General features: G+C 34.4%; 1 long non-coding RNA gene across 1 annotated transcript; it reads right to left on the reverse strand.

The window, feature by feature from the left end:
- Nucleotides 1-218: 218 nt before the first annotated feature.
- LOC149196176 (uncharacterized) lies at nt 219-1451 on the reverse strand. The gene is made up of 3 exons (XR_016254100.1): nt 1049-1451; nt 496-639; nt 219-315 (listed from the first exon to the last, which is right to left on the reverse strand). It is a non-coding gene; the product is annotated as an uncharacterized LOC149196176 (long non-coding RNA).
- Between the last annotated feature and the right edge of the window lie 11991 nt (nt 1452-13442).

Consider the following 13442-nt stretch of genomic DNA (forward strand, 5'->3'; position numbering starts at 1 on the left):
TCTTTGCAAAGAAGCCAAGATATGGGAGTCATATATATGGAGCACTTTACTCAAATGTGCATGGCCTTCCAAGTAACATAACACTAGATGCCACCAATTGTGAGTATACCTGGCACCCTAAAATATGTCAGTGCATGATCGAACCCACTTTGCAAACTACCTACCATCTGTAATGTATGGATCACTGAACAGTGATAGAAGAGGGAAAAGACTACTTCACATGAATGAACAACAAGCATTCCATGAATCCAAACATGTTTTCATAAATTGGACTGCCTCCTTAAAGCGACATTCATGCTGAAACACATGACATAGCTGTACCAAAAACTAATGGAGATCAAAGACATGTTGTAAAATGATTAACACAAATAAAGTAGGTGCCCCCAACCAAAACAAAATACTATTTTTCAAATGCAATGCAAAAAATAAGCCATCAATCTTGGATAAAAATTTAAAATACAGCATGCTAAGTGTCTGCTGTGTTGTGGCACACACCGCATGCTGAGACCATGGGTCATCACTTTTGATTGTCAAGCCTTTCCTTGAAGCCAATTCTGCATCCCCCATTCACCCAACCTCCAGTAAAGAAAATGAAAGCATTCCATATATATAGTTTTCACCTTGATTTGCTGGCAAAACCTGCCTTGATAAGTCAGAATCTATGAATAGAAAATCTCAGACTCTTCTGAACATATAATTTTCAGATTGAAAGGTAGAGTGTAAGAGAAATGTCCTGACTCCTGTTACAGGCTAACTTCTATTGGTTGTTTAATTCTTTTCTGGCATGCATAGTAGATAAAAAAAACCTAGAAGGAAATGAAAGAATATCTTTCTTAACTGCTCACCAAAGCAATTTTCAATTCCATAGAAAACCCCGTATGAGAAAATTGAATCATCATGCATCTTTTATGAGATACACCATATGTTTTTTGAAATACTATTCAATTAGATTAGTAATAAATATAATAGGTCTCTAAAACTTATATACCACGTCAAGGTCTTCAGAATGCGTATTAGACATATACCTGACAGAAAGGGGAAGCAATACCTGCTCTACAAGCTGAAGAGAAAGATCAGGTTGGCCAATGTAAAAGCAAAGCACCTGGGCTCTTTTCAGTGACACCAAATCCTTTGGGAAGTCCTTCAGGAGCTGCAAAGCAAAATAAGTTGTTATTTCAGAAACTGACACTCCTCACAAACAGATTAGAAAAACCCCATTTTATTCAAAATTCATACTTCTTGCTAGCTAGTTATTAATCATAAAAATATAGCAAAACTAATGAAGGAGAAAAGATGCAAGTGTGTGACAAAGTACTACATCGAATGCAGTATGGTTGTATCCAAAAAAGAATCTATCATTGCAACTACCCAAGGAACTGAAAATAACAACAGAAATATGATAGGAGTGAAACTCAAAAGATAGAAAAAAGAAAAGAACGAAACTAGTGGAGGCACCTGCACACCCAATGGGTGGATTGTACTTGCAAATCAGGATTAATGGACAAATCTTCTCCAAAGGAACTTTTTGATTGTATTTCTGAAATGATAAATGTTACAAATGAAAGGGGACTCTTTATACCAAATGAGGTGGAAACCCTAAAACTTAAAAGCTCTAGTTACTAATAAAAGTGATAAGACCCTTATTACACAACAATGGCATTTTACAGATATCAAAATATGGTATTATAAAGACCTAAGACAAGAACATTATTACAAAATTATGAGCTTACAGACAAAATAGCTGATTTATATTATGTAATGTCTAAAAGCTTATGTGGTGAGGTACACAGCATGCCCTCCCTTTAAAAAGTTTTATCCCTGTCTCTAATCAAATCAGTAGGGTTGTTGAGGTCCATGCAACCTACTCTGATTGACACACACAAGATGAGGGCCCACTGTCACCCAAATCCCCACTCTTTAAGCCCAGCTACCTCCTTGATGGCTATGAGAAGATTCCTTTAGAATACCTCACCCAATCAATAAGATCAATGCCTTAAATTGGATCTATGGGTGAAACAGAGGAGTTAACTATTTGTTGTCCTACTGGCTGACTATGTATGAATTAAGGTGGGTAATTACTAATAGATTATGATGGTCACCTTTTTATAGGACTTATGTAAATTAATACATGTAATAAGCAGTGGCTTTTTAGGTAGGCATATAAGGTGTCAAGTTTGGAAGTTGAAAGGTTAGTTTTATGAAGTTGCAATTGAATACAATATTGACATCTAAAAACATATGTAACCCTACAAGGGTGGATGAACCTTCCAAATAATAAAGTTAATATTATTATCAGTCTTGCAAAGGGAATATATTGCCAACGCTCCAGAAATAAACTTATCTGAAATATAGAGGAAGATATTGGAAATCATTGGAAAATATCAGCACACATAAACTTGGACTGAAAGCTCAGAAAATATTGGAAACATTGGCACCCTGAAAAACTCAGGAAAAATTGGAAATATCAGAAGAATTTGTAGATTTTTTCAACACTGATTATTATCATCTCTCTTTCTCTCTGTTTTATGTGTACATTATCTGAAATTTGAAGTTTTAAGCAAATGATCTGCATACATAATTTTGCTGATACAATGTCCAATGGCAAAAATTAGAAGGGAATCCTTTGTAGGAAACTATGAGCGTAGTTTTGTCTTGCACGCAACTACTAACATTCCACACCTTATCTTCTCTTTTCATAAGTACAATACTGAACTTGTGCTAATCTGCAGGACTTACAATGTCAAGTTCCAATTATACATGATCAAGTGTTTAATGTATATCATTGATTAGACAAACTAAAGTCTCATGGACACTTAAAAATGTTAAGATTTTTGGTTTTGGCTGTGTATGTCAGTGATGGTCTTGTGGACAGAAATATGCTTATTCTTAGCCAGTGGGTCATTTTCTAGATCAGCTGTAGTTTTTGTCTGAATTTGAAATTCTTGCACATATTTAGGATGGTGTATTTTACGATTACTTCTAGCTTTGTTCTAAATTTTTAATTACTGTAATGAAAATCTGAGCTATGCACAATCCATTACTCAAGGATAAGTTGGGGTAGAGCTAGTTTACTTTTTGGTAAATTGCGACTTTCATTCTTTACAAGTTTGTATTAAATGCTAGATATGATATTTTAACTCTCACATAAAATGTATTAATATTGACATCTTTTCATCTTCTTGACATTTTAATTTATTGCATTATGGGACATGTTTCTTCTCACTCCATGTTCAACCAATTGTGTATATTTCTTAACACCTTTTTGATTAGAAGTTGGTAATTTTTCCAGTCATTATGGCACCAAGAATGGCTCCTAGATCTTTTGGCAGTATGGGCACTTACATTTACTAATAAGTTTTCCATGTTCGTGATTGCAGTGAGGGATATGAAAGCTGGTGATGAGATCACTTTTCCTTACATCTCTGCAATCCACCCCTTTTCAGAAAGGAAGCAGATGTTGAAAGAATGGGGCATTCATGACTGCTACTATAGCAGATGCAAATTTGAAAACAACAATGGTACCCAAGATACCATATTCTGTGTTAATAGCTCTGAGAGATTTTGAAATATTGAAGCCTATGAAAAGGGAGTGGTATATCGCCTCGCACCAGCACAAGCTTTTGAGTGTTTCACATCCAAATGAGTACGAATCCATTCGCCAAGAACATGGGTCAATTTTTGATGTGCCAAGTTACTATGTGGACAATTGTAGGAGACTGGAGGTGTTGCAGGCAATACAAGCTACAGTGCCCAAACATCCATACTTTATTCAAATGTTGGTGAAGGAAGCAGAATTAATTTTCATTACTAACGAGTCATTGGAGAGCTTAGGGTTCATTGAAAGAATTTTGAATATGGCAAGGAACGCATTCTATTCAGTTTATGGAAATCAGCTAGAAGCTGGACTAGTTTCTGGTTCTGAGCAATTTTCTATTTGTAGACATGTCTATACGTAGATGTGCTATTTTTAGTAGCTGTGCAAGTTTCCTCCTATTTTTAGGTGCAGATTTTGTTGTTAGATACTGCTCTATTTGGATACATGAGAGTGCACAGAAACGTCCTTGCCCCTGCCTCTTATTAACAGTACAAGACTGTTATCAATTTCAACCTTGCCACATATTTCTATTTATCACTGAGCAGATACCACAACTATTAAACATAGACTTCCGTTGTTCAATGAATTCGAAATGTGCAAGAATAAGAATATCAATCACTGATATAGCCAAAGCTTGATGGCCAAACCATGTCATCAAACTAGCAAAATGAGAAATAGATGCTAAAAAGTAATCAAAAACACACAAATGATCAATCATACTCTTAAGCACTAACATTATCACAAACATAGTTTGAATTCAGAATGCAACTTAACAACTTTTCATTACAGTGTCCCTCTAGAGAAGCAAAACACTACATAAAACAACTCTTACAAATACAAAATGACTGGTTCACATGAAACTTGGATACAAACCAGGGAAAGGAGTACAATGACAAGAATAATCATAATAATGTGAAAGAATGTGAAGAATGAACACTTATCACTCTTAACACCCCTTAATTCCCACCTCATTGACTATAACTCCAAGTTGCCTAACCTGAGACTATCGTATTTATCCCACAAAGTCTTTGTAAGGATATCTGCAATCTGCAGAAAAACAGGACAATATGGCAGCCCGGCTTCCTTATTTGTCACCTGCTCCTTGATGTAGTGAAAATGTACCTCAATGTGTACTGTGTGTGGTTAATGGTACAAGCATAGGACAATGAGGTGCTCAGTGAGATATCAAAATCTAACAGACAATATAGCAAAGAACGTATGGATATACATGCACATCAGGTTGCTTCTCCTTCTGGCCAGAATCCTGATCACCAACAACCTTGTTTTCATTTCCTGAGTGACATGGGCAAGGAATTCACCGAAGGCAGTGATGGCCCAAGTTCTAATTTTGCTAATATTGTTCAAATGTTAAGATTCTTGCTTCCTCGTGTTCAACAATCATGTGCTCACTGGCTTGAACGATGCATTTGAAACAAACATGGATTTGGCCTACTAATCTGTGACTCCACTCACAAAACACATTATTCTTACTATTTAGTGCTCACTGGCTTGAACGATGCATTTGAAACAAACATGGATTTGGCCTACTAATCTGTGACTCCACTCACATAACAGAACCATCATCACTCTTAAATTCAATGAATGCATAGAATTTGAAGGTGAAATTAACTTTTCAATGCATCTATACACATGCAGATTCATTGGCATGCATGATATTTTGTGCTCTTCAAGACAATATATTTATTTCACACAACTTTCTATTTTTAGAAATCACATGCATGCAAATTTGTGGGAAATATCAGTTTTATCTTCGAAGACACTGCTTTTCTAAATTTAGAAGTTCATATTTTTAGCAGGTGCAGTGTGCATGCAAGTGTACAAATTCCATTTCAGGAGGATGAAGCTGTTTTTCTGGTTCTGAGCAATTTTCTATTTGTAGACATGTCTATAGGTAGATGTGCTATTTTTAGTAGTTGTGCAAGTTTCCTCCTATTTTTAGGTGCAGATTCTATTGTTAGATACTGCTCTATTTTGTCCGTATAGATAAAAAAATTACAGATTGTTTTTCTTCGGAAATTTAGATTAATTTAAAAGAAGAAAGATATGCTTGATGTTTGCATGCAACATGTCTATCTGAGCATAGGGTTTCATTCATGATTTAATCAATTTCCTTTTCCAAACCCCATGTTCACATGTATAAAAGCAAGTATTTTAACTTTAAATTGTTTTGGTAGTAATAAAAATAAGTTGGCAGGTATTTAACTATAAATTGGAGGACATTGCTATTATTTCTTTCAATATGGAGAGAGTTCCCATATCTAATCAACGAGGGTGTATCTCTTTGACCTATTTGCCAATGATTTTCTTTTAACCAATCCACAAAGTAAAGTGGATCCAGATATACGCTCCAAGAGGATCCAACTTCCAACTTTTAATCTGACTATTTGTTAAATTAAGCTGAAACTTAAACTAGTTCCAAAAAAAATTAGCAAAATCAAAACAATCATTGAGCACCTTGTTCACATTCATTTAGTATGATTCTATTCCTACCCACAACTCTGTCAAGTTTAAATTTTATCAATCGGTAAAAGATTACAAAATAAGCTGTCAAAACTGGGCAGTTCTACAAACCATCCAAATACTAACAAAAAGCCACTGGCTAAACAGAGAGTCAAACACAAAAACCACGAGTCAAACATTAACCTCTGAGGGTCTCAGTATGCTTTTTTCAGATGAAGGGTCTCAGTGGCCTTACTCTATACGTTGTTTTGTGTAGATGCATCCCTGTCTATATCATAGGCCATCTTTCTGAATACTTGAAATCTGTAGGTAGATAGGCGATGGATTACACACCTCAAACAAATATGGAGATCAATTAGGAGCATCCCAGAAGCAGGGTGATCTTCAAGTAAGCATCTAATACCCACTTGGTGGACCTTTCTTTCACTCCTATATTTTATGTCATTGTTGTCATTTATTGATCCCACAACTCAATAGATCAATTGGTAAATATCGTGCTTGTAGCAGTAGCTATTCAGGGTTTGTAAGTGAGGATGAGGATGGAAACTTGGATGACTGGGAGGCTGTAGCTTATGCCCTAAATCTTTTTGAGGACTCTTTGAAATTGTCAGGAGAAAAAGTGAGGGAGGAAATACCCACTGTTGCTCAGTTTCAAACCAAAATTTGTTATTCAATGAAAGCAGAAAACAAGGAAATTCTAAAACCACAGTACAAAATCAAGCCCGTAATGATTCCAAATCCTGTCTCATTACCCAGTCTCTCTAAACTGCACAGCTTTCCAGCACAATCCGAGAGGCTATCTGCATGGGTATCAACTAATAGGACTGAACAAAGCGATCAAACCAACCTATATCAACTAAGCAAATTGCAAATACTTACAGCCCAGGATGGACAAATTCTGTGTAAAAGTATTTTTCATTAACAGAAAAAGAGAGTATATTAAAAAGACATGGCAGAAACTGTTTAAAAAAAGTGCACAAAGGTAATCAAAATTACAATCAGAAGTAGGAAAAAACCTGTATTTTGCATGAACTCTCACTTCCAAAAGGGAAAAATCTGAACCAGTAAAAATCTGAACCAAAAACTTGTGCTGCTTGTAAATTTGAAGATTTGTTCTTCTGAAAATCAGACAGAATCCTGTATGTAAATATCGTGCTTGTGAATTTGTAAACTTCCGTACCTTATTGCTTTTAAGGATTACTGGGTGCATTAATGGAAGTAAATTTACCAGCTCAGAACTGCCATATTTATTAATTCATTAGAGCCCGAACTGTCTAATGAGATCAGATTAGATATTAGATGGTGGAGTGGGAATCAACACTTAGTTTACTAACTACTTTCACCTACTTCAGTAGCCTATATTTACTAACAAAAACGTGCATGTAGATAGATATCGTGTATTGGTCACATGATATGAATGAAAATTTTGAAATTTTAAAAAATCATGTAGAAGTAAATTTACTAGCTCAGAACTGCCATATTTATTAAATTACTGTCTGATGAGATCAGATTAGATATCAGATGGTGGAGTGGGAATCAACACTTAGTTTACTAACTACTTTCACCTACTTCAATAGCCTATATTTGCGGACAAAAACGTGCATGTAGATAGATATCGTGTATTGGTCACATGATATGAATGAAAAATTTGAAATTTAAAAAAATCATGTATATTTTTTATATATGAAAAAAAAAAGTATTGGATCAGAATTGTAAGTAAAATTTCAATAAGCATGTAATGAAAAATCTAATTTTTAATTTTTTTTATTTATGTTAAATAATAAATTTAGTAATTATTAAAAGAAAAAAAAAATAGATTTTTCCTTATTTCAAATAAGGAATTAGTTCAAATACAGAATTTAGTAATTATTAAAAAAATTAAAAGTAGAGATTTTTTTTATTCAAATAAGGAATTTAGGAATTTGTTAATTATTTTTTATCTCTATTTTTCTAGCAATATATACTTGTCTCATATAAAACCTCAAGCAATAAGTTTGGTAACACCCTTGAAATAATATTTACTCTCATTTATTAAATATTTTGTATTTCCACTTTTCAACTTCAGTGACAAAGAAATAATAAATTTAGTTAACAATGAGTAAAATCCATCAAAAGTGTTGCCTAAAGTCATAGTTATTTGATCTATTACAGATGATGAAACTATTTGTGAAATTAAAGATTTCAATATGTGACATAGTAATCAAGATCATTTATAGGAATTCTTACCTATAACTATTCATGTGATACATAACTTTGGTTCCATTACAAGAGATATTGAATAATTAGGCCATGTTCATTTTAGCAATGATATAAACAATAAGATGGGATCCTAGAATTGTAAGTAAAAGTTCAATATGTATGTAGTGAAAAATCTAATTTTTAATTTTTTTTATTTATGTTAAATAATAAATTTAGTAATTATTAAAAGAAAAAAAGAAGAGATTTTTCTTTATTTCAAATACAGAATTTAGTAATTATTAAAAAAATTAAAAGTAGAGATTTTTTTTTATTCAAATAAGGAATTTAGGAATTTGTTAACTATTTTTTATTTCTATTTTTCTAGCAATATATACTTGTCTCATATAAAACCTCAAGCAATAAGTTTGGTAACACCCTTGAAATAATATTTACTCTCATTTATTAAATATTTTGTATTTCCACTTTTCAACTTGAGTGACAAAGAAATAATAAATCTAGTTAACAATGAGTAAAATCCATCAAAAGTGTTGCCTAAAGTCATAGTTATTTGATCTATTACAGATGATGAAACTATTTGTGAAATTAAAGATTTCAATATGTGACATAGTAATCAAGATCATTTATAGGAATTCTTACCTATAACTATTCATGTGATACATAACTTTGGTTCCATTACAAGAGATATTAAATAATCAGGCCATGTTCATTTTAGCAATGATATAAACAATAAGATGGGATCCTAGTTTCTTCTTTACAAATTCTCATTTTGTATAGTCTAAGAAAAGGTGTTTTATTTGACCTTTGGTATTATTTAAGTTTATATTGTAACTTCTCTCTTATACATATTTATTTGCTTCTTGTCAAGCACATGGCAGTCCTTTGCCCACATGTCACCATTATAAAATGGCATATCAACTTCCACGATAGCTTACCTAGTCAATTAATTTGGCTATTATATCCACTATCAACCACTTGGGAAATATCACATTAGTTTAAAACTTGCTTACTCGGTCTTCACATAACCAAACAATGGGTCATCAATTAACACAGTTACCTTTCCATCATCTACCTTATCCATCTGCCAGATCACTAAGCCCCTATCCCCCCAGGACACTTAATGCTCTATACATACTTACTGTCTCGATACTCGACACCTAACATACAGACGAGCTTGTAGATTGAAGCCCTAATGTCTCAATACTCGATATCTTGAAAGGCCAATGGTCGGGCTATCAAGCGATCGGGCCCTCGGAAGAGGCTAAAGAGTGTCATTGATACTAATTAGCTGATATATTAACATCCAAAAGCCCAACATCCACGTCATCGCTATATGGTTACCACCTAGACATCACCTCGGTGCCTAGTCAACCTTCCATTGCCATGTCAACATGCCACATCACTTGCCACATTGGTATGCCATGTCATCTAGACCCACATTGGTGCCACATCATAATGAGACGTTAGCATGTCAAATCAACTACCACACAATTGACATGTGGTATCCCCGGATCCACGTCCACTCACCACATCATTACTCTATCGATACCAAGGTTTCTTGTTGGTGACTAGTGTCCTACTTACTAATGTCTACTACCCAATATTGTGACATTTTGATAGGTTGATGTACCAACAACTAATACATTGCATTAGTGTTGGTTGACCTCGAGGTGTCCTTAATATAGTTAGCCCGACATTTGACCTCTCGATGGACTATAGTCCCCAACCATCAAGTGAGAGTCCTTGAACCCTCTATCTCCATGAGCTAATGGATAATGTAGGGTGATATGCTAATATCGAGGACATGTTTGACATGGCATCTAGGTTAGTTGGGGATTTTTGCACAATTAGGTGATGGGGAGCACTATTTTCCATCATTATAAACCATAGGTATATAGATGGTGTATGGGTGTTAATGTGAGGATAATTTTGCCCCACAAGGATGGCTTTGTTTGGGTCCTTGGACATCATCTAAGGAGAAACACCATTATCATCCTAGGGCCTAGTACGAGTGGTTTTTAAGGCTTAGTAATAATACAGACTATGCACATGGTACAAAACCACCTCCCAATGCCTCTAAGGTGAATAGTTGGCCTAGTGGTGCTCATGGAGACCATCTAAGGGATGGTTCTTAGGCCCTTGAACATTTTTCAAGGATGAAAACTAGTCCCTGAGGGCCCAAAAGAGGTGTAAGATAATGTTCATGGTCCATGTATAAGCTCCCAAGCCACTTCAATACAACACCTACAAAGCAAATATTTTCCCCACGTATGTTGTATGGACAATGTTAATTTCCCTTTAGTGGTTAATTCCTATTGAAAAGTGTTTGAAATTTTTCATGTTATATGTTGATGCCTATTGCTACACTTTTTATCTTTCAATCTCTATTCTTCTAGAAATATATACTTGTCTCATATACAACCTCAAGCAATACGCTTGGTAACACCCTTGAAATAATATTTACTCATTTATTAAATATTTTGTATTTCCACTTTTCAACTTTAGTCACAAAGAAATAATAAATCTAGTTAACAATGAGTAAAATCCATCAAAAGTGTTGCCATAACAACAAATGGTTGTACAAGATTCTCCACCTCCTCCTAGGGTAATGCGGGGAAATGGTAATATGGTCCTAATAACAATGCGTAGGTCCTCATGTTAATTCTCACATTTATTTTACCACGAGAGAAAAATCATATGACCCTCCTGAGTCAAGTTCTACTTCTAAGGACTTGACCACCCCTTTCGCTTCCACTAGATCTCTCACATCAGATAAGCCTATGGAACTGCTATATCACCCACCTAACGGTGTAGTCCAAAAGTTAACAAACAATCCCGATGTGCGGGCTTCCCAACATTATAGTATTATTGAAGAGTTAGTCGAAGCATCATGTGTCATGTCTTCCTTAGAGGATTTTCAGTCCTGCCTCATGTAGCGCAAATCCTTATTGACTACTATTGGAGGGGTAGATCCCTTGGAATATGACTAGGATCATTTTACCACATGGGTTGTCACTCTGCCTATTGAACATGACTCCCTAATGATGAATTTCCTTTGGAAAAATTCATCATGGAGGTCATGGATTCACCTATTGACAATCCTAGGGAGATTATGCGTCTTGATACCTCTAGTCTCCCCAAATGGGAAAAAGTAGAGATTGGTAAACTAAATCTCGAATTAACCTAGGGGGCATTTTCTCAGCCATCCTTGGAAGTGTCACCCTTGGACCAAGTAACGTTTTTGGTTTCTAATGTTGAACTTTCTAGTGAATTGTCCAACACACATCCATCATTCAATGAGTTTCTTGTCACCCCTTTATGTCTTCATAGTCCTTGTCATGGAGCCACAGTAGCTCACAAGACCACTCACTTTTTATGTCCTCTGGTTATTCCTAATAACACTATGATTCTAGGTTTTCCTTGTTATCATCAATCTTTAGGAGTCTCATAGTTAAAATTTGTATGGCATGGCCCCATCATGGCACACCATATGGTACCTCAACTCCTCCATGAGTTCATGTACAGGAATCCTTTTCTTGTGTCCAAAATAGGCACACATTGACATGATTGTTTTGATTGAGTTGTGATTGTACCTTGTACATAGAAGTGTGTGTGTTGTTTTATATCATTTTGGTTTGATGTGTGATGCAAGAACTTTTCTACTATATAATTTTGAGAAAAAATACCAAAAAATTCTAGGGAATGAAATATTCTAGAAAAAATATATGGATGTTGGTTAGAAATGACTAATCTGATGCTTTGAACGCCAAACAATACACTAAGTATGGATGTTGGTTAGAAAAGACTAATCTGACGCTCTCAAAGCCAAACAATACACTAAGAACGAATGGAGGAGGCATATTCCTAGTGTTGAACCAATGTTCGTGCTCCAACAAGCTCAAAATGAAGGGCCCAATATATGCAAAAGGGTAAAAAACATAATGATGACTACAAATAAATATAAGGAAGGAAATTGGTTGATAACACTTCATATTATTTTCTTATGCCATACATAATACACTAGGATTATATTTAAATTTTAAATTAATATTAAGTATAAAATTTATTAAATTGCATAATAATTGATAAATTCAAAATTTGTCTTCTCAATTAATATATGTGATGAGTCTCCCATAAGGTTTTTCTAACCACTCCTAGGCACATAAAGGCTATATTGAACCTAATTTTGTTCACTTAATAATACTTTCCTAGCTTAATGAGTTCTTAGGAGAGTCCAAGATATTTTTCATACTTTATGTGCCTAACATGACTATTGTGTAATATTTGAAGGGATTCTACACAAATTTCAAGGAGAATCATCTAGAGATATTTGTGGGGCCTACTACCTTCTACAAAATAAACCCAACATGACTTCCTAAGGATAGTAAATCCTCCTTACTATTGCTACGTGGTGATCCAGGAAACAAGATCTAGGTTTTTATTGATTTTTGGAGGGAAAGCAATCCTCCACTCAAGGAGTTTTCCTCCTATCCACTTGTACAAACAATAGGCTTGAGTAGCATAATAGGATTAGAAGAAAATCATAGGAAAGCATGTAAATAATATGAGAGGTTTAGATTCTAAGCATTTTTTGTAACTTTGTCATGTACAAACGACATTTTTGCTAATCGAAGTGATATTTGATTTCAGCTCTTAGTTTAGCTTTCTTCTAAGGTTTTTAAGTTTCCTTGTGTTAAGGCCCAACCTAGGTGGTCGATATCCCTCTTGTATCATTTCTGTTCACACATTTGTTTATGTCTACAAAATATTTATGAACATTACTTTCATGCATGTTTATTTAGATAGTTTATGATAGTTGTAGCACTGTTACATTAGTTATATAGAATTTTTACTTTGAATTTAGTTCATTTCCATTACTATTTTTAATTTTTTGTTCATTATGTATTATTCATTGTTTCTTACACTCTACTCTATTTTGCAACTACAAGAAACACTACAACCTTGCATTTTGTTAGATTAACCCTACCACAAGTTGTTTTGATGCATTGGATAGGTGCACTTTTCAATTTTCCAACTTCTCCTTAGCATCATTGCCATCCAATATCACATTTAGCATATTCACCTTCACATTACACTATTTCTTGTAGAAAAATAAGGACACTTGTAGCAATTTGCAACCCGACTTCTAAGCTTTCCCAAATTCACACGA

This window comes from Pinus tabuliformis, chromosome 2_2, assembly GCF_031772625.1.
Source record: "Pinus tabuliformis cultivar Carrire ecotype Pingquan chromosome 2_2, CPIR1, whole genome shotgun sequence".
NCBI lineage: Eukaryota > Viridiplantae > Streptophyta > Pinopsida > Pinales > Pinaceae > Pinus > Pinus tabuliformis.